Genomic DNA, 24,463 nt, shown 5'->3' with positions numbered 1-24,463 from the left:
TTTAATATGGCAAGCAAATATTTACATTTGGTACATCCTGAACCCCAGTACTATATATTGTTTCTCCAGACTACCCAGAAAAAACAGCAAAACCTTTAGTTGGCAAAGATTAAGCTGGCAAGAGGCTGTCCTATTTGCTGTTTAACTTAACCTTGAACTCTACAGATGCAGCAGTATTAACGATAACTATGTGCTATTAACACCTAATTTAAACCAATACCAATTAGAAGCCTCCCAGTTTAGAAATGTGGTAGAATCCTTATCACAATTAACTATTTGACAGAACAATTTCTACTTCAACAATGTCACCATACCTTAAGTCATTTTTGTGCAAATGGTATTAGCAGCAGCCGTTTCCAAACATCCATTTTCCTCCTAAACAAGTATCAGTTAAAACTAGTTAAGAGAAAACATACATTAACTTTGGCAGACTAAAATTCAGGTGTGTAAACAATGATTGTAAAGGAATGAACTGTAACTTACGCAGCTCCTACACCAAAGAAATCAAATTCAAGGGCAGAAAATGGCTGCAAAGGGTTTAATTTACGCCTTTTTTGACACCACATTCACTAGTTTCCGAAAGTGAACGGGCAACACAAAGGCTTGCATGGAAACTGCCTTGAAATTCGTTATCTATGGCACAGAGTTGCTGACCCTAAATCAAATGGTTGACGTTAACTTTCTGTATGAGAGAGAACAATTAACTCAGTTTTGAGTTTCAAAACCCGATCTGGTAAGGGACACTGAAATACCACGTGTTTTCAATATAGTAGTAAAGATTGGCTTACCCCCTCCCAGACTACTACGTTCTGTTTTTTGCATTAAAAAGAACTCACCTGAATTCCACGATAACTCATTCACTGTCGGTTAAGTTCCGCACCTATGGTAGGAAGCCGTAATGATCTAAACCCTAAATGGTACATTTTACTTCTACAGTAACTGATTTTACACTGGAGTAAGGCCCTTCTCATTCACGAAAACATCCCTGCTTATATTAAAAACTCCCTGGCATGCAGTCGATGATCAGTTAACTTAAAGCACAGGAAACGAACGTCCCCATTTTCCGGGTAAGGAAACGCAGTCTGGAGACCGGCCCCGGGCCTCCAGAGATCATATGGAGCACGCGGCCGAGAAAACCCAGGGCGCTGTCCTTCTCGTGTTCTGGGCCGGGCCGCCTCACCAGGCTCAGGGCGGCCGCGCGCTCCTGTCCCGAGCCGCCGTTGTCGGCAGCCACGCTGCCTCGCGCCCGGGGTCGCACCGCCATTCGGGAGCCTCCGGCACCAGGTAACGCGCCCCGTGCGCTGGAGGCAGGAAAGGCCACACGGCCTTCCCACAATGCTTTTCTACGGCTGGAAGAACCCACTGCCTGACGGGCGCGGGGAGAACGGACTGTACCATAGGCCCCCGCGCCTCTCGCGAGACGCCGCCGTGTGGCTGGAGGGAGAAGTGCCAATGAGGAGCTGTGGCGCGGATCTGCAAAGGGGAAGGGAACCGAGGAGCAAATACTCGAGGTCTTGGATACTTGGTAAAAAGTTGGAATTTAACATTGATTAATTCTTACCAAAGAAATAAGGTGAAGGTTGTTAATTGGCTTTTTCTGTTTTTCTGTTGTTGGTAACATTAAACCCCTTGCAGGGCTGCAGGATGTAGCGAGTGGGGAGGCTGTACGGTAACAACCGGGTCTCCTAGTGCCTAGAAGTCCTAGTAGAGGCCCGTCCAGAAGTTATAGGTGAAGGACCTTAAATGAAGCTTACTGATTAAAAGAAAAGACGGAAAGAAAGGAGGAAGGACAGAAAGGAGGGGAGGGTGAGAGGGTGGGAGGAGAGAGAGAGAGAGAAAGCAGAACGGAGAAGAAGAAAATTCAAGCCACAGTCTAGAGTTTAGTGGTCATCACGCAGGAATAGCTTGAATGTTAACATCATCAACTTGGGAACAATGATCATACAGAAGAAGCAAATGGTAATCACAAGGAATTAAATAGCTATAGACTTGCATTGGGAAGTTACTGTAATGTCTGGGGGAGAGAAAGAGAAAGTTTGGCAAAGGAGGACCACACCACCAAGAGCTTTGTTTAAAGACACCGAAGGGTACAGTATGGGGATTATAACAAGCCTCAATCTTGCTTTCTGGCTAGGGAGATTTAGGGAGAGGAAATTTCCTTGAATTGCGGCACCCAGCAGACCTAGTTTTGTATCCAGCTCTAACACTTGTTGCAGCACTTGTGTCTGCCTCACTGAACCTGAGTTTCCCCATTTGCAGGGTAATAATAATACCCATATACCACTCGTTGTTGTTAGCCCCCTAATCAGGGTGGACCCATACACAATGGAACTAAATGCTGCCTGATCCTGTGCCATCCCCATGTTAGGGTCATTGGCTGGTTTTTCAGAAGTAGATTGCCAAGCTTTTCTTCCTCATCTTAGTCTGGAAGCTCTTCTCCTGTTCAGCATGATAGCAACACACAAACCTGCAGTGATAAATGGGCAGTAGCTGTTCATGAGGTGCATTGGCCAGGAATCAAACCCAGTTCTCCCTCACGGAGAACAAGAATTCTACCACTGAACCATCAGTGCCTCATATACCACTTTGGTTAGTTTAAAGAATTAAGAAAGAAAAATTTGTGGAGTTACCTACTACTGTGTGTGGTATAAGAATCCCTAGTGGTGCATTGTTAAGTGCTCTGGTGCTAACCAAAAAGTCAGTGGTTCAAACCTACGGGCTGCTCTTCAACTTCTGTAAAAACTACAGCCTTGGAAACTCAATGGGGCAGTTCTAATCTGTCCTGAAGGGTTGCTATGAGCCAGAATTGACTTGATGGCAGCGAGTTTGGTTTTTTCATTTTGGTGTATGGTGTATAAAAACCAAAAACCAAACCTGTTGCCTTTGAATCAATTGTGACTCATAGCAACCCTATATGGCAGAGTAGAACTGCCCCATAGAGTTTCCAAGGAGCACCTGGTGGATTTGAACTGCCGACATTTTGGTTAGCAGCCATAGCACTTAACCACTACGCCACCAGGGTTTTCCTATGATATATAGTGACATCCAATAAGTTATTCAGATGAGCTAGGTGCTTAAGTCATTTACCCATACCCTAGGTATAGGGCCATTTGGTTTTCTTTTTAATTGTGTTTTAGGTGAAAGTTTATAGACGTGACCCTAGCATCTCACAACATGTTTTCTCCTTTTTGAAATGGATGATTGAGAGCTTGACTTAACTGAAGCCATATTTGTGCTCTAAGTAATCTGTAAGCTTTTTTTTTTTTTTTTTAGTTGCAGAAGCTGCACTGGTCTCTTTACAAAGTGGTGCGGAGCCCTCTTGGCTCCTGTAGCCTTGGTCTCTCTCCTTTTCTTTGTTACTTCAAGATGGCAGCTAGGAAGGCTACCTGGCACTTGTGGTCTGCAACTTTCTTGCTCCTTGTCTCAGTCAGAGTGGACTTGGCAGGCCAGTTACACTAACTGAGAGATTTTCATTTAAGCTTTTTTCAGCCTGTTACAAACATACAGAATACATTCCAGATGTCTGACATGCATATCTTTAGTTTAATAGAGAGTTTCTTGCAGTTGTTTTGTGATATATGCAACCATCTGTGGGCAGTGTGCTTAAAAAATGAGATAATCTGTGCCAAAATGATACATAAGCTCTGATGTAAAAATTGCTTTTGAGGGACTCCATAAAGGACAGGCTGTTGGGGCCCTTCCATTGGTGTCACCTCCTAATAAACTTTCTCTCTCTTTCTAACTTGGACTTTATTTCAGTGGCTTGACTGCTCCAGGGCCTGGACCCCAATCAGGTAACAGAGAAAATTAGTTTCCCATTGGATAGTTTGTACATAAAGATTTTCATTTCCCACAATGTGTCAGCACTCTCCCTATTTCCACCCTGGTTTCTCCATTTTCTTTCTTTTTTTTTTGCCCTGATTATGTGTTCTGAGGAGTACATTCCTCTTGGGTGTTACTGTTTATCTTATGTACTTGTCTGTTGTTTGGCTGAGATTATCTGTTCTAAGGAGTACATTCCTCTGGGTGTTACTGTTTATCTTATGCACTTGTCTGTTCTTTGGCTGGGAGGTTGTCTCTGGGAGTGGCTTAATTTCCAGGTCAGTAGGATGCCTAAAAAAAATAAATAAAATAAAATAAAAATTTTTATTTTTTATTTTTTTAGGATGCCTTAGGGCTATAGTCTCTGGGATTCCTCCAGTCTCTGTCAGACCAGCAAGCCCAGTCTTTTTTTTTTTTTTTTTTGAGTTATCTAGTTTATCTTCTGGTGTTTGTGCATTGTTAGTTATGGTTTGTATTGAATTTATGCCATGTATCAGGGCCTCTAGCATTGTCCCTTTTTTTTTCTCCCATGATCTTTATTGTTTTAGGTTTTATATTTAGGTCTTTGACCCATTTTGAGTTAGTTTTTGTGTATGGTGTGAGCTATGGGTCCTGTTTTTTTTTTTTTCATACAGATGGAATCCAGTTTTGCCAGCACCATTTGTTAAAAAGACTGTTTTTTCCCATTTTATGGACTTTGGTTCTTTGTCAAAGGTCACCTGTCCATAGGTGGGTGGATTTATGTCTGGGTTCTTGATTCTGTTCAGTTGGTCTATGTGTCTGTCATTTTACCAGTACCAGGCTGTTGTGACTATGTAGCTTTATAGTATGTTCCGCGATCAGGCAATGAGAGGCCTCCTACTTTGTTCCTCTTCTTCAGTAATGCATTACCTATCCAGGGCCTCTTTCCTTTTCATATAAAGATGGTGATTAGTTTTTCCATCTCAGTAAAGAATGTTGCGAAACGTTTGAGAGGCAGGGCCAAAATGGCAGAGTAGTAAGATGCTTCCAGGGATCCCTCTTATAACAAAGACCTGAAAAAACAAGTGAAACGATTATATATATGACAAGCCCTGAACATCAAAGGCAAAGTTAGGAAATTGGACTGAGTGGCAGGGGGAGGGAGAGACGGTTCAGAAGCAGCGAGGAGTTGTCGGACCTGACTCTGTGGGAACCGGAGCCCCTCAGGCACGATCCCCTGGTGCAACCGCAGCAGGGCTGACGGTGTTCAGGACTCATGTTCCTCAGGGAGAGTCAGTGAGCCTCACTGCCTACTCACACCTCCGGAATCAGAAAAGAACAGTGCTCTTGGCAAAAACTAAGCACTTGCATCTATTACACTGCACCCCCAGCACCCAAGCCGGGATCAGTGGCTGTCATTTCCCTGGGCCTGAGATAGGTCCTGCAGTGCACCCTGAGCCCTTCTCCCAGCCTTGGAGAAGGAATAAATTAACAATTGGGAGAAAAGATAATCTGCCAGCTCCCCTAACTTGGGAAGGACAAAATCAGCTCCTGTCCAGGCACAAATGGTCTGCTGATTTTGAATACCTTTCACCCCTGCATGGACCTGTGTGGGCCCATTCCAGGAGATTAGACCCTTGTTGGCAGACTGCAATGGTGTATTTGCTTGAGATCTGACTTCAACTTTTTCAGCTGTGCAGGGGAAAGGCAGGGTTTTTGATGTGTGACACTGCTTTACCTAATAAACAGGGTCCTCACCTACCCACATCATGGGCCTGAGGACTGGTTGCTCCATCCATGTCACCAAGCCACCTGTGACAGGGGTCCAAGGATAAGTGCCCCCTAGTCCTTGCAGCCAAAAGCATTGGGTGCCCATGATGTGGCTGCAGAACCCACCCAACTGTGCACTCTAGGGAATAGGGATGCACTTTCCTCACAGACACTTGGGGGATGGTTGTCAGCCTGTGCCTTGTTCAGAGCGAGACCCCCTGCTGCAATGAGATACCTGTGCCTACACCAATCACCCCTGTCCCTCTAAGACTGTAGGACAGAGCCTGCACCACACACTTGATGACTGACTACCTGGATACCCGAGTGAATCCATATAAGAAAAGTGAATGGACTCCTAGGCCCATTTACCTGGTAACAGTTCTAGCCATCTGGTGACAGGACATTAGAGCTTCAAGGACACAAATAATCAAGCTAGCTCACTTGAGCAGCTTATTTGGGCATATCAAAACAAGAAGCTAGGATACAGTAAGCAAACATAAATTAATACGATAACTTATAGATAGCTCAGAGACAACAGTCAGTATTAAATGACATAAAGAAGCAGACTGTGATCGCTTCAACAAACTCTCAAAACAATCGAGGAATCTTCCTGGAACTACCAGATGTAGGATACAAAAGATTAATATATAGAACTCTTCAAGAGATCAGGCAAAATGCAGAATAAGCCAAGGAACACACAGATAAAGCGGTTGAGGAAATTAAGAAGGTTATTCAAGAGCATAATGAAAAATTTAATAGAATCCATAGAAAGACAACAATCAGAAATTCAGAAGATTAACAATAAAATTTCAGAATTAGACAACTCAATAGAAAGTCAGAGGATCAGAAATGAGGAACTGGAAGTCAGAATTAGTGAACTGATGATAAAACATGTGGCACCAGTATATTCGAAGAAAAATCAGATAAAAGAATTAAAAAAAAAAAAATGAAGAAACCCTAAGAATCATGTGGGACTCTATCAAGAGAAATAACCCATGAGTGAGTGGAGTACCAGAACAAGGAAGGATAACAGAAAATACAGAGAGAACTGTTGAAGATTTGTGGGCAGAAAACTTCCCTGGTATTGTGAAAGATGAGAAAGAATGTTTAGATTGGGATTGCATTATATCTGTAGATCACTTTGGGTAATATTGACATTTTCACAATGTGGAATCTTCCTATCCATGAACATGGCATGTTTTTCCATTTATGTAGATTTCTCTTGGTTTCTTGCAGTAGTGTTTTGTAGTTTTCTTTGTTTCGCTCTTTTATGTCCCTGGTTAAATTTATTCCTAAGTATTTTATCTTATGGGGGGCTATTGTAAATGGTATTTTTTCCCCTGATTTCCTTTTTGAAGTTCCCTTTGTTGTTGTATAGGAATCCAACTTATTTTTGTATGTTGATCTTGTATCCTGCTATTTTGCTGTCTCCTTCTATTAGTTTCTATTAGTTTCAGTAACTTTCTTGTGAAATCCTTGGGATTTTCTATGTATAGGATCATATCATCTGCGCATAGAGACAGTTTTACTTTTTTCCTTACCAATTAGTATGCCCTTTTATTTCCTTTTCTTGCCTCATTGCTGTAGCTAGGATTTCCAGTACAATGTTGATTAACAGTGGTGATAAAGGGCATCCTTGTCTGGTTTCCATTCTCAAGGATAACGCTTTTAGTTTCTCTTCACTGAGAATAACGTTGGCTGTTGGTTTTGTATAAATGCTCTTTATTATGCTGAGGAAATTTCCATTCTATTCCTATTTTGCTGAGAGCTTTTGACAGGAGTGGGTGTGGGACTTTATCGAATGCCTTTTCTGCATCGACTAAGATAGTCATTTGATTCTTTTGTTTTATTTATGTGGTGGATTATATTGATTGACTTCCTACTTGGTTATGATGTATTATTCTTTTGATATGCTGTTGAGTTCTATTGACTAGAATTTTGTTGAGAATTTTTACATCTATGCTCATGAAGGATAAACAAAACAAAACCGAAAAAACAAACCCGTTGCCTTTGAGTTGATTCCAACTCATAGCGACCCTATAGGACAGAGTAGAACTGCCCCATAGAGCTTCCAAAGAGTGCTTGGTGGATTCGAACTGCCTACCCTTTGGTTAGCAGCCACAGCACTTAACCACTACACCACCAGGTTTCCTCATGAGGGATATTGGTCTGTAATTTTCTTTTTTTATGGAGTCTTTGCCTGGCTTTGGTATCAGGATTATGCTGGCTTTATAGAATGAATTTGGGAGTTTTCCTCCCTTTTTTATGCTCAGAAATAGTTTGAGTATTATTGGTGTAAGCTCGTCTCAATGTTTGGTAGGATTCACCAGTGAAGCTGTCTAGACCAGGGCTTGTTTTTGTTGGGAGTTTTTTTTTTTTATTACCTCTGCAACCTCTTCTTTTGTTATGGGTCTCTTCAGATTTTCTATTTCAGTTTATGTTAGTTTAGGTAGGTAGCCTGTTACTGGAAATTTGTCCATTTCCTGTAGGTTTTCAAATTTGTTGGAGTATAGTTTTTCATAATACTCTGTTACGATCCTTTTTATTTTACTTGGTTCCATTGTAATGTCACCAGTTTCATTTCTTATTTGAGTTATTTGCTTCCTCTCCTGTTTATTTATTTATTTTGTCAGTTTGGCCCATGGTTTGTCAATTTTGTTGATCTTTTCAAAGAACCAACTTCTGGTCTTGCTGATTCTTTCTATTTTTTGTTCTGTATTTCATTTACTTCTGCTCTGATCTTTATTATTTCTTTTCTTCTAGTGACCGTGGGCTTCTTTTTTTGCTCTCTTTCTGTTTGTTCAAATTGTAGTATTAATGTTTTGATTTTGGCCCTTTCTTCTTTTTTGATGTGTGCATCTATTGCCATAGATTTTCCTCTGAGCACTGCTTTTACTTTGCCCCAATGAATTTGATAAGATGTGTTTTCATTCTCATTTGATTCTAGGGGTTTTTAAAATTTCATTTTTGATTTCTTGTATTACCCATTGGTTTTTAAGTAAGGTGTTATTCAATTTCTATGTATTTGATTTTTTTCCTTGCTCTTCCTGTTATTGATTTCAATTTTTATACTGTTATGATCAGAGAAAATTCTTTGTATTATGTCAGTGTTTTGTATTTTATTGAGACTTACTTTGCGACCTAAAATGTGGTCTATTCTGGAAAATGATCCATTTATATTGAAAAAGAATGTATACTTTGCTGTTGTTGAGTGGAGTGCTCTGTATATGTCTCTGAGGTAAAGTTGGCTGATTGTGGTAATTAGGTGTTCTGTATCTTTGTTGAGTTTCTGTCTAATTGTTCTGTCTTTCACTGAAAGTGGTGTATTGAAGTCTCCTACTATTATTTTGGATCTGTCTATTTCTCTTTTCAATGCTGTTAGAGTTTGTTTTTTGTATCTTGACACCCTTTCATTGAGTGAGTATATATTTATTATGCTTATGTCATCTTGGTTGATTGAATCTTTAATCATTATATAATGTCTTCCCTTAATCTTTTATAGTGGATTTTGCCTTAAGGTCTATTTTACTGGAGATTTATATTGCCACTCCTGCTCTTTTTTGGTTATTGTTCTCTTGATGTATTTTTTCCATACTTTGATTTTTAATATATTTATGTCTTTGTGCCTAAAGTATATCCCTTGTAGGCAGCATATTGATGAGTCATCTTTTTTCATCCATTCTACTACTCCTTTTCTTTTTACTGGTACATTTAGGCCGTTTAGATTCAGTGTGATCATCGATAGATACTTGCTTACTACTGTCATTTTTTTTGTGTGGTGTTGAAGATTCTTTTGTTCTGCTTAATTTTCTGCAGTGATTTCTTTTAGTTTGTGAATGTTCTTTTCATTTTGTTTGTTTGTTATTGATTTTGTGCATACTGAGACTATGTTTTTCTTCTTTTTTATTTTGATGATTAGGTTTGTTAACTTTCTTAGTGGTTACCTTGAAATTTATCCATATCTTTCTAAGTTCAGAAGAGTCTTTTATTACTTGATATTGCCTTGACTACTTCTCCATTTGAAAGTTCTATACCTACACCATTTATTCCCCCTTTAATTGTTTTGATGTTTTCGTCATTTACAGATAGACATCCCTGTTTCCCTGTTTTCAGTCTTTTAGCTTTGTTTTATTTTTGAGAATCTTTTATCACAGTTACTGTCTTAGTTAGCTAGTACTGCTATAACAGAAAAACCACAAGTGGATGGCTTTAACAAAGAGAAATTTATTCTCTCACAGGCTAGGAAGCTAGATGTCTAAATTCAGGATGTCAGCTCCAGCAGAAGGCTTTCTCTCTCTTTTGGCACTGGGGGAAGATCCTTGTCATCAATCCTCCATGGTTGAAGAGCTTCTTAGCATAGGGACTCCGGTCAAAGGACGTGCTATTCTCTTGGCTCTTGTTTCTTGGTGATGTGAGGTTCCTATGTCTTTCTGCTCACTTCTGTCTTTTATATCTCAAAAGAAATTGGCTTAAGACACAACCTAATCTTGTAGATAGAGTCCTGCCTCATTAACATAACTGCCTCTAATCCTGCATCGTTAACATCATAGAGGTAGGATTTACAACACATAGAAAAAAATCACATAAGATGATAAAGTGGTGGACAGTCACACAAAACTGGGAATCATGGCCTAACCAAGTTGACACACATTTTTTAGGGACATAGTTCAATGCATTACATTAAATTTTTTTTTTTGGCCCCCCAAAATTCATGTCCTTCCCACATGTAAAACATATTCACCCCATCATATCATAACAAAGTCTTAAATCAATTCCAAGTCCAATATCCAGAAATTCCTCTTCATCTGTGAGATCTAGAATACAAGTTACCTGCTTCCAAAGCACAGTGGTAAACAGGCACAAGCTAGACATTTCCATTACAAATGGGAGAAAGTGGAGGGAAAGAAGGGATAACTTGGAACCAACAAGTCAGCACAACATATTACAGTAACTCTCAAGGCTTGAAAATAATCCTCTCTTCTCTGAGATCATTTAGGCAATGGCCCTGCCCTCCAGACTCTGGGTTTTGGCCCTACTCTGTGGATTCTGGGTAGAGGCCCCTTGGCTCTGGGCTTCAGCTCTGCCTTCCAGGCCTACTGGAACAGCAACTCTGCTCCCTTGGCTTTGGGTGGGTCCATTCTCCTACTCCCTCTGAGTGGCAACCCCACCCTTTGAGACTGAGGCAGCACTGCTTCTTGTGTTCCTTGTCTCTTCAGCTTCTGCTTCCTGGTTCCTTGGCCTCTTGGCCCCTCAGCCCTCACAGCCTGTGTCTACCCTGCTGGGGCAAGTGTTCCAAAGCTCTTTAGCTCCACTGATAAGTGCCCGAAGGCACCGCGCTCTACCAGGAAACCTCCTGTGCAAAGGCACTCAGTTCTCTCGCTTTATGGGTCAGCTCTTGCTCTATCTCGCGCTGGCCTCCTGGTTCTGCTGCTGCTTCTCTGGTGCTGACACTTTTAGTGTAACAGCTCTCCCCTCTTCCTTCTGAGTCCTCACCAGAATTGTCTTTGATGTCCATAATTCCACTAACAGTTTCTTCAAAGCAATTTAGGTTTGTGCTATTAGGTACTTTAAAATACTTCCAGCCTCTGCCTATTCACAGTTTCAAAACTGCTTCTACAGTTTATTTATCTATTGGAGCAGCACCCCACTCCTGGTACTAAATTCTGTCTTAGTCATCTAGTACTGCTATAACAGAAATACCACAAGTGGATGGCTTTAACAAAGAGAATTGTATTCTTTCACAGTCTAGGAAGCTGAAAGTCCAAATTCAGGGTGCCACCTCCAGGGGAAGGCCTTCTCTCTCTATCGACTCTGAGGAAAGGTCCTTGTCATCAATCTTGCCTGGTTGAAGAATTTCTTAATGCAGGAATCCCAGGTCCAAAGGGCATACTGTTCTCCTGGCTTCTGTTTCTTGGTGGTATGAGGTCCCCATGTCTCTTTGCTCACTTCTCTCTTATATGTCAAGACAGATTGGCTTAAAACACAACCTAATCTTGTAGATTGGGTCCTTCCGCATTAACATAACTGCCTCTAATCCTGCCTCATTAACATCGTAGACGTAGGATGCACAACACATAGGAAAATCACATCAGATGACAGAATGGCAGACAATCACACAATACTGGGAATCATGGCCTGACCAAGTTGACACACATTTTTGTAGTACACATTTCAATCTGTGATAGTTGGTATCTGGCTCATACTGACCTGTGTCCTAATCTCAGGTTGTTGTCTGGTGTTGATGAGACTCTATCCAAACAACTCCCTGTAATATTTTTTGTAAATTTGGTCTGGTTTTTACAAATTCCCTAAATTTTTATTTACCTGGAAATGCCCTAATTTCACTGTCATATTTGAAAGACAGTTTTGGTGAATATATATTTCTTGGTTGGTAGATTTTTCTCACAAGGTTTTGTGTATGTTATCCCGTTTCCTACATGGTTTCTGCCACATAATCAGAGCTTAGTCTTATTGATTCCCCTTTGTAGGTGACTTTTCATGTTTCCCCAGCTGCTCTCAGGATTCTTTCTTTGTCTTTAGTTTTGACAAATTTGATTATGATGTGTTTTGGTGATTTTCTTTTAGTGTCTTTTGTGTATGGAGGTCGTTGAGCTTCTTAGATGGGTATCTTCTCTTTTTTCATGATTTTAGGGCAGTTTTCTGTCAGCAAATCTTTGACAATTCTCTCTGCATTTTCCATTGCCTCCCCCTATTCTGGAACTCTGATCAGATGCATATTTTTCCTCTTTATAGTGTCCCACATAATTCTTAGGTTTTCTTTATAAACCCTTAGGTATGGTGTGGAGGCCTCATCAAAGACACTTCACTCACTGGGGAAATTCCAAGGTCCCAGAGGTTATCTCTTGGAAACCAAGCATAAAGACCAAATTCTTCAGGTGACATTAACCCCACAGAATATAAAGTGTTCATAACTTTGCTTCCTGATCACCAAACAATATGCTAGTTGCTGTCAAGTCAGTTTCAACTCGTGGTGACCTCATATGGGCAGAGTAGAACTGCTCTATAGGATTTTTAAGACTGTGCCAAGCCTATCTTCCAAAGCACCTCTGGGTGGGTTCGAACTGCCAACCTTTTCAGCTAGTAGATGAACACTTAACCATTTGTTCCACCCAGAGATCCCACCAAACAATATAACTATTAGCAGTTGCTTTGTATGCAGTAAAATATTCTCTTTTATTGTAATTGTTCTTCTGGTTGTTTTGCTTCCTTCTCCATACAGTTTTTTTTTTTTTTTTTTAATACTTTCTCACTGTTTTTTGGATTTCTTTGTACAATACTAGGAAAAAAGAGGGGCTAAATATGAAAAGCACTGTAGTAGAAAATGTTTTACACTGAGGATGGTGTTTTCATGCCTCTTTTATTACCAGTGGCATAGATGGGGAAACATGCCCTTCACTGATATTTAGAATGTGATATACTGATGCGATTCTGACATTTTACCAATTGTGTTTTTGATGTAACTAAAAGCATTTCCCATAAATTTTCTTTTTGTTAAAATGTTATATTTAGTTTTAGGCTTCTAAATAATATGTAAAATCAGTTGAATTATTGTTTTGGGAGATGCATATGTTGTATGAAATTTAAGTATTAAAAACACAAGGTGATCTTTGGTGTATGCCTATATTGGCTTTATAAAATTAGATGGTGAACTTTTCCTCTTTTCTGAAAAATTTTGTGTAACATCAGAGTTATTTTTTATGTACGTAAAAAAACAAACCATTTATAAATTTGGATCTAAGGTTTTATTTGTCAGAAGATTTTGTTACTATTAACTCAATTTCTTTAATGGTCATAGGCTATTCAGACTTTCTAGTAGCTCTTGAGTCAGTTTTGTTTAGTTATAATTCATAGAAATATGTTTGTTACTCCCATGATTTCAAATATGTTTGCATAAAGTTATTCATAATATTGTCTGATTTTCTTGGTAATTTCTGCTTCTCCTTCAGTCATGTTCCTTCTTCACTTCTAAAGTGTACTACAGGATTCTCAATTTTATTCATAATAATTTAATACTTTAAACTTTTATTGATGCTACTCTTTTAAAGCACCATTCAGCATTTTTGTATCTTTAGCAATCATAAATAATTCAGTTTTTGTTAAAGTTATCAAGTTGTTTGTCATTTCAAATTTACAGAATTGGAGGGGAGATTACTGATGCTTGCACAGGGTAACATTTTGTTGTTGTTTTTAGGTGCCATCGAGTTGATTCTGACTCATAGTGAACCTATGTACAACAGAATGAAACACTGCCTGGTCCTGCACCATCCTCACAATCGCTCTGCTTGAGCCCATTGTTGCAGCACTGTGTCAATCCATGTCACTGAGGGTCTTCCTCTTTTCTACTCACCTTCTACATTACAAAACTTGATATACTTCTCCAGGGACTGTACTTCTTCCAACAGAGATTTGTTTGTTCTTCTGACAGTCCATGGTATATTCAATATTTTTTGCCAACACCATAATTCAAAGGCATCAAATCTTCTTCTGTCTTACTTAATCATTGTCCAGCTTTCATATGCATATGAGGTGATTGAAAACACTGTGGCTTGGGTCAGGTGCTCCTTAGTCCTTAAAGTGACATCTTGGCTTTTTAACACTTTAAAGAAGTCTTTTGCCCAGATTTGCCTAATGTAATGCATTGTTTCATATCTTGACTGCTGCTTCCATGGGTGTTGATTGTGGGTCCAAGTAAAATGAAATCCTTGACAACTTCAATGTTTTCTCTGTTTATCATAGTATTGCTTATTGGTCCAGTTGTGAAAATTTTTGCTTTGTTTATGTTGAGGTATAATCCCTACCGTAACATGTTGTTCCAATTTTGTAGTTTGTTGTTCCTGAGAACGGGAACAAGACAAGGAAGCCCTTTATCATTTTTTAATGTAAGTTATCTTTTCGTTATTTGTTTTTAAATAACTATGGAATTCTGATTGTTTGAAATTTGTTTTCTTTATGTCCCAGTATGTGGTCAGTTTTTATAAATGTTTCATGTGTGCTTAACAAGAATGCATATTGTCTACTATTTGGCTGTTACGTTCTATAATCAGGAGCCCTGACTGCACAGTGGTTAAAGTGCTTGGCTGTTAACCCAAGGTTGGTGGTTCAAACCCACCAGCTGCTCAGTGGGAGAAAGTGGCAGTCTGCTTCTTTCAAGATTTACAGCCTTGGAACCCTATGAGGCAGTTCTGCTCTGTCCTATAAGGTTGCTATGAGTTGGAATTGACTCGATGGCAGATAGTTTTTTTTTGTCCTATAATCTGCCACTCATTTGTCAGTTTGTCGTGCTGCGGTGTTTTACATGTTGCTGTGAAGCTAGAAGCTCTGCTGGTGGTTATTTCAAATACCAGCAGGGTCATCCATGGTGGACAGGCTTCAGCAAGAGCCTCCAGCCTAAGGTGGACTAAGGTAGATCTAAAAAAATTGGCCAGTGAAAAGCTTATGAATAGCAGTGGAACATTGTCTGATATAGTGCCAGAAGATGAGCCCCTCAGGTTGGAAGGCACTCAAAACATGATGATGGGAAAGCTCAATGTCACCTGTCAGAACAAGGCTAGGGCCCGACTGCTGAGCAGACCATCAGTTGCTCATATGCAAGTACAAGCTGAAGCTGAAGAAAATTAAAACAAGTCCAAGAAAGCCAAAGTACAACCTTGAGAATACCCCACCTGAATTTACAGACCATCTCAAGAGTAGATTTGATGCATTGAACACTAAAGACTGGAGGTGAGTTGTGGGATGACACCAAGGACATCATATATGAAAAAAGCAAAAAGCCATTAAGAAGAGAGGAAAGAAAGAAAAGATCAAAATGTTTGTCAGAAGAGGCTCTGAAACTTGCTCTTGAACGTAGAGTAGCTAAAGCAAAAGGAAGAAATGATGAAGTAAAAGCGCCGAACAGAAGATTTTAAAGGGTGGCTCAAGAAGACAAAGTATTGTAATGAAATGTGCAAAGAGCTGGAGTTAGAAAACCAAAAAGCAAGAGCATGCTTGGCATTTCTCAAGCTGAACTGAAGAAAAAATTCAAGCCTTGAGTTGCATAGTGAAGGATTCTATGGGCAAAATACTGAATGATGCAGGAAGCATCAAAACAAGATGGAAAGAATACCCAGTCACTATACCAAAAAGAATAGAGTGACATTCAACCATTTCAGGAGGTAGCATATGATCAAGAACTGATAGTATTGAAGGAAGAAGTCCAACTTGCACTGAAGGCACTGGACAGAAACAAGGCTCCAGCAATTGATAGAGTACTAATTGAGGTGTTACAACAAATGGATGCAATGCTGGAAGTGTTCACTCGTCTATGCCAAGAAATTTGGAAGACAGCTACCTGGTCAGCCGACAAGAGATCCATATTTATGACCATTCCAAAGAAGGGTGAGCCAACAGAATGTGGAAATTATCAAACAATATCATTAATATCACAGGCAAGTAAAATTTTGCTGGAGATCATTTAAAAATGGTTCCAGCAGTACGTCAACAGGGAACGGCCATAAGTTCAAGCTGGATTCAGAAGAGGACTTGGAATGAGGGATATCATTGCTGATGTCAAATGGATCTTGACTGAAATCAGATAATACCAGAAAGATGTTTGGGTTTTAATGACTGCGCAAAGACATTTGACTGTGTAGATCAAAACAAATTATGGATAACATTGTGAAGAATGGGAATTCCAGAACACTTAGTTGTGCTCACGAGGAACCTGTGCGTAGAACAAGAGGCAGTCACTTGAACAGAACAAAGGGATGGTATGTGGTTTAAAATCAGGAAAGATGTGCATTGGGATTGTATCCTCCTTTCACCATATTTATTCAATCTGTATGCTGAGCAAATAACCTGAGAAGCTGGATTATATGAGGAAGAATGAGGCATCAGAATTGGAGGAAGACTCATTAACAACCCTCATTATGCAAATGACACAACCTTGCTTGCTGAAAGTGAAGAGGACTTGAAGCACTTATTGATGACAATCAAAGACTACAGCCTTCAGTATGGATTACACCTCAACATAAAGAAAACAAAAATCCTCATAACTGGATCAATGCACAACATCATGATAAACAGAAAATATTGCAGTTGAAAAGGATTTCCTTTTTCTTGGATCCACAATCAACACCCATGGAAGAAGCAGTCAAGAAACCAAATGCTGTATTACATTGGACAGATCTGCTGCAAAGGACCTCCTTAAAGTGTTAAAAAGCAAAGATATCACTTTGAGGACTAAGGTGCACCTGTCCCAAGCCATGGTGTTTTCAATTGCCTCATATGCGTGTGAAAGTTGGACAATGAATGAGGAAAACCGAAGAAGAATTGATGCATTTGAATTATGGTGTTGGCGAAGAATGCTGAACGTACTGCCAGAAGAACAAACAAATCTCTCTTGGAAGAAGTACAGTCAGAATGCTCCTTAGAAGTGAAGATGGTGACACTTTGTCTCATGTACTTTGGACATGTTGTCAGGAGGGCCCAGTCCCTGAAGAAGGATATCATCCTTGGTAAAGTAGAGGGTCAGCACAAAAAAGGAAGACCCTCAATGAGATGGATTGACATAGTAGCTGCAACAGTAGGCTCATACATACCAATGATTGTGAGGATGGTGCATGACCAGGCAGTGTTTCATTCTGTTGTACATAGCGTCGCTATGAGTTGGAATTGACTCAATGGCACCTAACAACATGTTCTATAATATGACCTTTTGATCTAACTTGTTAACCATGTTAATGAAATCTTCTACATCCTTACTGATTTGTAATCTCCTTAATCTATTAGTTACTGTGAGATATGTGTTAAGGTCTTCCATATGATAATGGATTTGTTTATTTATCCTTGTGTATCTGTCATTTTTTACTTTTATATGTTGAAATCGTGTTACTAGCCACGTCTGTATTTATGCAGTTGATCTCTTCCTAATTAATTGCATTTTCTGTTAATATATAATGTCTCTCTGTAGCTAATAATGTTTTTATGCTAATTTTTTTCCCCCAAAGTTTCCTAGAATCAAAACCAGTGAAGTATATATGTTGTTGTTCTTAGGTGCTGTCAAGTTGGTTCCAACTCAGTGACCCTATCTATGTACAACAGAATGAAACACTGCCTGGTCTTGTGCCATCCTCACAATTGTTGTTATGCTTAAGCCCGTTGTTGCAGCCACTGTGTCACTCCATCTCATTGAGAGTCTTCCCCTTTTGTGCCGACCCTCTACTTTACCAAGCATGATGTCCTTCTCCAGGGACTGATCCCTCCTGATAACATGTCCAAAATATGTGAGATGTAGTCTCGTCATCCTTGCTTCTAAGGAGCATTCTGGTTGTACTTCTTTCAAGTGAATATATTTATATTTATTTATATATTTATAGAGAGAAACAGAGGGAGGGACAGAGAGAGTGGGAGAAAGGGAGAGAGAGAGATTTATATCAAGGAAACGGCTCACATAATTGTTGAGACTGGCAAGTCTCAAGTAATGGGTCAGGCTGGAGGCTGGAGGCTTCTCCTGACTCATGTAGCTGTGGAGGCTGAGGAATCCCAATATGGGCAGGTAAGCTGCTAACTCAAGTCCCAAAAACCAGAGGTCAGGTGGTGATGAGACAGATGCAGGTTCCAGAGTGAGAGCCTTGCTGGAACATCCATTTAAATACTACAGGCAGGGACACCCCCCAAGGAAACTCCTCTTCAACTGGTTGGCTACTCACAGCAGATCTCATCACGGAGTTGATTACATAATTACCTAATTATATCATTACACAACTCAAAAATTACATCATAATTGCCAAACCGCTGCAAATCATGGCCCAGCCAGGTTGGCAGACAAACTTTACCATCACAGTGTGGTTTCACTTTTTTCATCCTGTTGCTTTCGATCTTTGTTCCCTTACACTACAGCTATGTTATGTAAGTAGCCTAGTATTGGAGTTTTTTTTTTTTTATTCAGTCTTATAATCTTTATCTTTTAACTGGACCATTTAGTTCATTTACATTTTTATTATTTTTGTACAACTTATTTTTTGTTGTTGAGAATGTACACAACAGAACATACATCGATTCAACAGTTTCTGTATGTACAATTCAACGCCATTGATTACATTGTTCAAGTTGCGCGACACTTCTCACCATCATTTTCCAAATTGTTCCTCCCCCATTAACATAAACTCACTGCTCTTTAAGTCTGCTGTCCAGTCTTTTGAGTTGCTGTTGTCATTTTGATCCCATATAGGGGTAGGATTTCCAACACATATTTTTTGGGGACACAGTTTAATCCATAACATGTCCAAAGATAACCAAAATATTTAGGATTAGTAGCAATTCTAGCAAAATGAAAAACTAATGATGATCCTGCAAAAGCCCTTGAGCACAATGCTCAAGGTAGACATTCTTTACTAGTTAATCTGAAACTATTGTTTGGTTTTAAGAAGAATTTAAATTTTAAAGATTAGCTCAGGGCGATAGTTTTGGATTCATCCAGCCTCCATGGCTCCAGAAAATCTGGATTCCATGGGAATTTGAAATCCTGTTCTGTGTTTTCTCCCTTTTGATCAGGATTCCTTTATAGAATCTTGCCATGGATTGAATTGTGTCCTCCCAAATTATCTGTCAACTTGGCTAGGCCATGATTCCCAGTATTGTGTGATTTTCTACCATTTTGTCATCTGATGTGATTTTCCTATGCGTTGTAAATCCTATCTCTATGATGTTAATGAGGTGGGATTAGCAGCAGTTTTGTTAATGAGTCGGGACTCAATCTACAGGATTAGGTTTTGTCTTGAGTCAATCTCTTTTGAGTTATAAAAGAGAGAAGTGAGCAGAGAGACAGGGATCTCATACCACCAGGAAACAAGCGCCAGGACAACAGCAGGTCCGTTGGATCTGGGGTCCCTATGCTGAGAAGCTTCTAGACCAGGGGAAGATTGATGACAAGGACCTTCTCCCAGAGCTGACTATGAGAGAATAAATTTCTCTTTGTTAAAGCCATCTACTTGTGGTATTTCTGTTATATCAGCACTAGATTACTAAGACAGATCTTTTATCAAAATGTTCAGTAATGGTAGTTGGGCGCCATTCAGTTCTTCTGGTCTCACGGCAAAGGATGCAGTTGTTCATGGAGGCAATTAGCCACACATTCCATTTTTTCCTCCTAATCCTGACTCTGGGCGACTGGGCTGGGCGAATTCTGACTCTTCTTCTTCCTCTGTTGCTCCAGGCCAGTTGAGACAATTGTTGTACCTTGGATGGCCACTTGCAAGTTTTTAAGACCCCAGGTGTTGTACAACAAACTAGGAGATAGAACAGAAGCACCGAACACATTAGACCTGTTAAATGGGATGTCCCGTGAAACCATGATCCTAAACCTCTAAACCAAGATAGCTCATTTATATTTCATGTAATTACTATAAATTTGTATTAATTGCTATCATTTTATTTTGTGCTTCCTATTCATCTCTCTTTTCCTATGCTCCTTTCCTCCTTTTTTATTTTTTGATCTTCTTTTTGACATACTGACATTTTTCTTCATTTAATTTTTTCTCCTGTCATAGTGTGGTGGTTATACACTCAGTTTCTCGTTTTTTGAGGTGTTCACCTCAGAAATACAAGCTGCATATTTACCTTAACAAAGACTAAACTTATAATACATTTTCTTCTTTCTGAAGTTTATGTTTTAGAGAACCTTGTTCCTCAGTTGTCACGTTTGTACTATCAGCTTTGATATCACCTGAGATCTCGTTAGAAACGCGCAATCTCAGGTCCCTTCCCAGACCCAGTGAGCTACAACTTATAGTTTAACAAGATCCCAAGGTGACTGATATGCAAATTAAAGTTAGAGGAACACTGCTTTAGAAGCTCATTTCCTGAGAGTGTGTTCATAGTAAACTCTCATAGCCTTTATTTGTCTGATTCACTCTTATTTTTGAAAAGAAGTTTTGCTGAGTACACACTTTTAAGTGGATGGTTATTTTCTCTCAGCACTTTGAAGCTATTATTCCCTGTATTATGCCTTAAGTTGTATGGTCGAGAAGCCAAAGGTGTCAGTTTAATTGTTATCCCTTTGCAAGTGATCTGTCTTTTCTTTCTGGCTACTTTCCAGTTTTTCTCCTTTTCTTGGATCATCTGAATTTTTATTACAGTATGAATAGGTGTCAATTTCTTTTTTTTTATCCTGGTTACAATTAACTGGGATTTTCAAATCTAAGAATTGGCATTTGTGATGGTTAATTTTATCTGTCAGTTTGTCTAGGCTATGGTGCCCAGTTGTTTGGTCAAATACTAGTCTAGATGATGCTTTGAAGGTATTTGCATGTCATTAGCACTTAAATCAATTGATCTTAAACTAAGAAGATTACCGTCTATAATGTGAGTGGCCTCGTCTAATCACCTGAAGTCTTAAGAGCAAAAACCGTAGTCTCCTGGAGAAGGATTCTATTTCAAGACTAAATAGAAAAGACTGCTAGAATTTCCAGCCTGTCACCTGACCTACATTTCTGAACTTGCCAGTTCCCACAATCACATGAGCCAATTCCTCAAAATAAACCTTTCTTCCTTTCTTTTCTTTTTCTGTTGCTGCATCTCTGTGTCTTCTTCAGCACTGTCTTCCAATTCATTAATTCTCCTTTCAGCTGTGAACACTGAATTTCTAAAGTCAATTATTTTATAGGAATTATCTTTGGTTCTTTTTTCAAAGATATAAATCATTTGTGATATCTCGTTTATTATGTGTCTTGTATTTCTTGAAATGTATTAAACACACTCATTTCTTATTCTCTCATAGGTAGAAAATTGGCAGGTCTAACTGTTTCAACTGACTGTCACTTATTGTCACTTATTATCTCATGGGTTGTATGATTTTTTTAAAAACTATGAAGCTATGTTCTTTGGAAATTAATTTGTGGTAACTGTTTGGATCTTTTCTGCAGAGAGGATTTATGTTTGTTTTTTGCTGGGTACTTGGGGCACCACTAACGTGGGAGTGCTTTCAGACCAGTCAGATAGAGTGAATTCTTAGCCTTTGTACTTAAGGGAGGGCTGGTATTAGAATGTTCAAGATACATGTTTATCCCTTTTCATAGTCCCCCTTTTTTTTTTCATAGTACCGGGGCTAATTATCCTTCCTTTTCTCAGAGTAGAATAATTTCTTTTTTCTAATTCTGTTACTGAAGATGCTGTTTTCAGGGGCTTTTTACATGGATGGGTCTTATCTCCTGATTCCCATGTAGTTCTATAAAGCCTAAGCTTTGAGCCACCAGGGATAGGCAGGTGTCCCAGGCAAATGCCAGCTAGAGAACTTGCTTTGAATTTGTCCTATCTTTTATTTGTAACCTCTGAGGACTTCCTTTACTTTTCAACCAACTCAGCAATGCATTTAAAATGATGTTTTAAAAATACTTTATCCAGCATTTTTAATTTTTCCAAATAGGAGGATTTCTCTGCATATCTCTCCTGCCATATTATAGGCACAATAACAAAAAAAAAACAAAAACAAAACCATCCACTGCCGTCCAGTGATTCCGACTCATAGCAATCCTATGGGACAGAGTAGAACTGCACTATAGAGTTTCCAAGGAGCGCCTGGTAGATTGGAACCGCCCACCTTTTGGTTAGCAGACGTAGCACTTAAGCACTAGGCCACCAGGGTTTTCGTAGGCACCATACACCTCTTTAATTTCTTCATCAACTTGTTCTTAGAAAAAGCACCCAAAACTTTAGCTCAAGAACATTGGAAGGGTTTACCACTAATCCTGCTTTTTCTATGAATAAGGATTATGAGTGAGTAAAAGTAACAATTCTTCTCATAATATAGTTTAGAGCAATTGTCACAAAGTCTCTTTCTTAAAGTCATTTTGTCAAATTCTTTGGAATCCTGACAAAATTATTCTCAAATTCATTTGAAAAAATAAACTGATGAAAAGAAGGAGTTACGAAGGAGTACCAACTTCTTCATTAGTATTAAATATTAAACATATTCTATTATTAAGTATTAAATCATGCTCTAAACTTTACAGTATAATTAAATCAGCATGGTAATGACCCAGACATTGACTTATTAATGGAATGGAAGCTATAACTTACAAAGAGTTCTTTTCATATGTTAGACCTTAATGTATCTTAAAGCAAACATCCAAGTTAGCAGTGGAGGGAGGGCTTATCCAGCACATATCACTGGGAAGAGTAATTTGCCGGTTTGGAAAAAGAAAAAGTTGTACTTGATACTATAAAGCAAAATAAGGTTTATGTAGTATAATAATTAAGTGGAAAAAATAAAATGAAAGAAAGACTAAGTAAAAATATGCTTGATTGTAGAGAAGACTTACTAAACTTAAAAATCAATGGCTGTTTCTGAAAGGTAGCAAGAAAACTGGTTACAGTGAATGATGGGGTAGTGGGGAGACTTTTCTTAGCTTTTGAATCATGAGAAAGTATTATTTAAAAAAAATGAGATTCATTTTAAAAGTAAACAAATAGATAAGAGAAAATTGATAGTCTTGATTTGGTTAAATTTAAAACATGTAGGTATCTAAAATAAAAGGAATTACTAAAGAGAAATTCCAAGTATCATTTGGACAAATTCTTTTAACGAATATAATCTGAATAATAAAATATTCGCGATAATATGTGTAAACACTGTCTTAGTTTTTTAGGTGTTGCTATAATAGAACTACCACAAGTGAATGAATTGAACAAACAAATTTATTTTCTCACTGTTTAGGAGGCTAGAAGTACTAATTAAGGGCACTGGGTCTAGGGGAATACCCTCTTTCTCTCTGTCAGGTCTGGGGGAAGGTCCTTGTCTCTTTTCACCTTCTGTTGTTCTTTAGTTCCTAGGTGATCTTCATATGGTTTGACCTCTGTCTTCCTGCATCTGTGCTTCCTTGCTTTTGTGCCTAATCTCTTTTTATATTGCAAAAGGGGTTGGTTTAAAACACAGCCTACACTGATAGGGCCTCATTAACATAACAAAGAAAATCTTATTCCCAAAAGAGGTTGGCGGGGAGGTGGGGGACGGACACACAATTCAATCCGTTACAAATACTGAGAACCCAGTAGAGCCAAAGACATAAGGAGACTTCACCAAAGAGGTAAGGTCTTTTTCTCTCCTGCATTAATAGGTTTTGTCCTAATGTAGAAGGGATTCATGTATCCTTAGAACTGACAGACATTATTCAGTGGATCTGATGTGACTTCTGACAAAATCATTTTGATTTTCCTGGAATTCAGATTTCTGGGTTCATGGAATTGGGGTGACCCACTCAGGCTATTCACCCTTAGGTATCCTTTTGAACATTGAAGGAACTGGTTCCCTGAAGTCACCCTCAGGTCAAACAATAGCTTAGTAAACAGCTTAGAGCATTTTGCCTTAGGCATTAGGTTTTTTTTTTTTTTAATTATCTATGTGTAGCCAGCTTCTAGAAGCATGAACTTCAGGGTCCGACTAGAGGCTGTTTTAGGATGTATGGCATGTCCTTGGTGACAGTTTTTGTAATGTGTGCTGTGCTTTGACATTATCTTTGGAAAAATTAACATAACAATGACCTATATAACCCACCTTGACTAAACCTTGTTCTGAGCACCTTGCCAAGGTGTTCCTGTCTACTCACAACAAATATATTCTGTTATGCTAATTTTTGGTGTTTCTCTAAGCATTTAGGTTTTTGACATTTCTTTATGCAGAACCTCAGAGCTCCTGGTTTCTTAAGTACTTTGGAAAGAAGGAAATGAAAGGACTGCTAAACACTATATCCATTAACCTGTGAGTCAATTAGCTGTTTTTTCCTGGTGGCAAGCAACAGAAGCAAACTCTGGCCAAATTAAGGACAAAGGAAATTTACTGGAATGATATCAGAGTACTTCCTGGATGGACAGGTGGCCTAGATCAGGTTTGGCGCCAAGAGAGGAAGTAGCACAGCAA

The 24,463-nt window shown here is 39.0% G+C and overlaps 1 non-coding gene across 1 annotated transcript; it reads right to left on the bottom strand.

Annotated features, from left to right (window-relative positions):
* Positions 1–470: 470 nt before the first annotated feature.
* LOC111751900 (small nucleolar RNA SNORA13) lies at positions 471–604 on the bottom strand. Its single transcript, XR_002786972.1, has one exon. It is a non-coding gene; the product is annotated as a small nucleolar RNA SNORA13 (small nucleolar RNA).
* Between the last annotated feature and the right edge of the window lie 23,859 nt (positions 605–24,463).

This window comes from Loxodonta africana, chromosome 2, assembly GCF_030014295.1.
Source record: "Loxodonta africana isolate mLoxAfr1 chromosome 2, mLoxAfr1.hap2, whole genome shotgun sequence".
Taxonomy (NCBI): Eukaryota; Metazoa; Chordata; class Mammalia; order Proboscidea; family Elephantidae; genus Loxodonta; species Loxodonta africana.
This window is presented reverse-complemented; position numbering and strand designations above follow the sequence as displayed.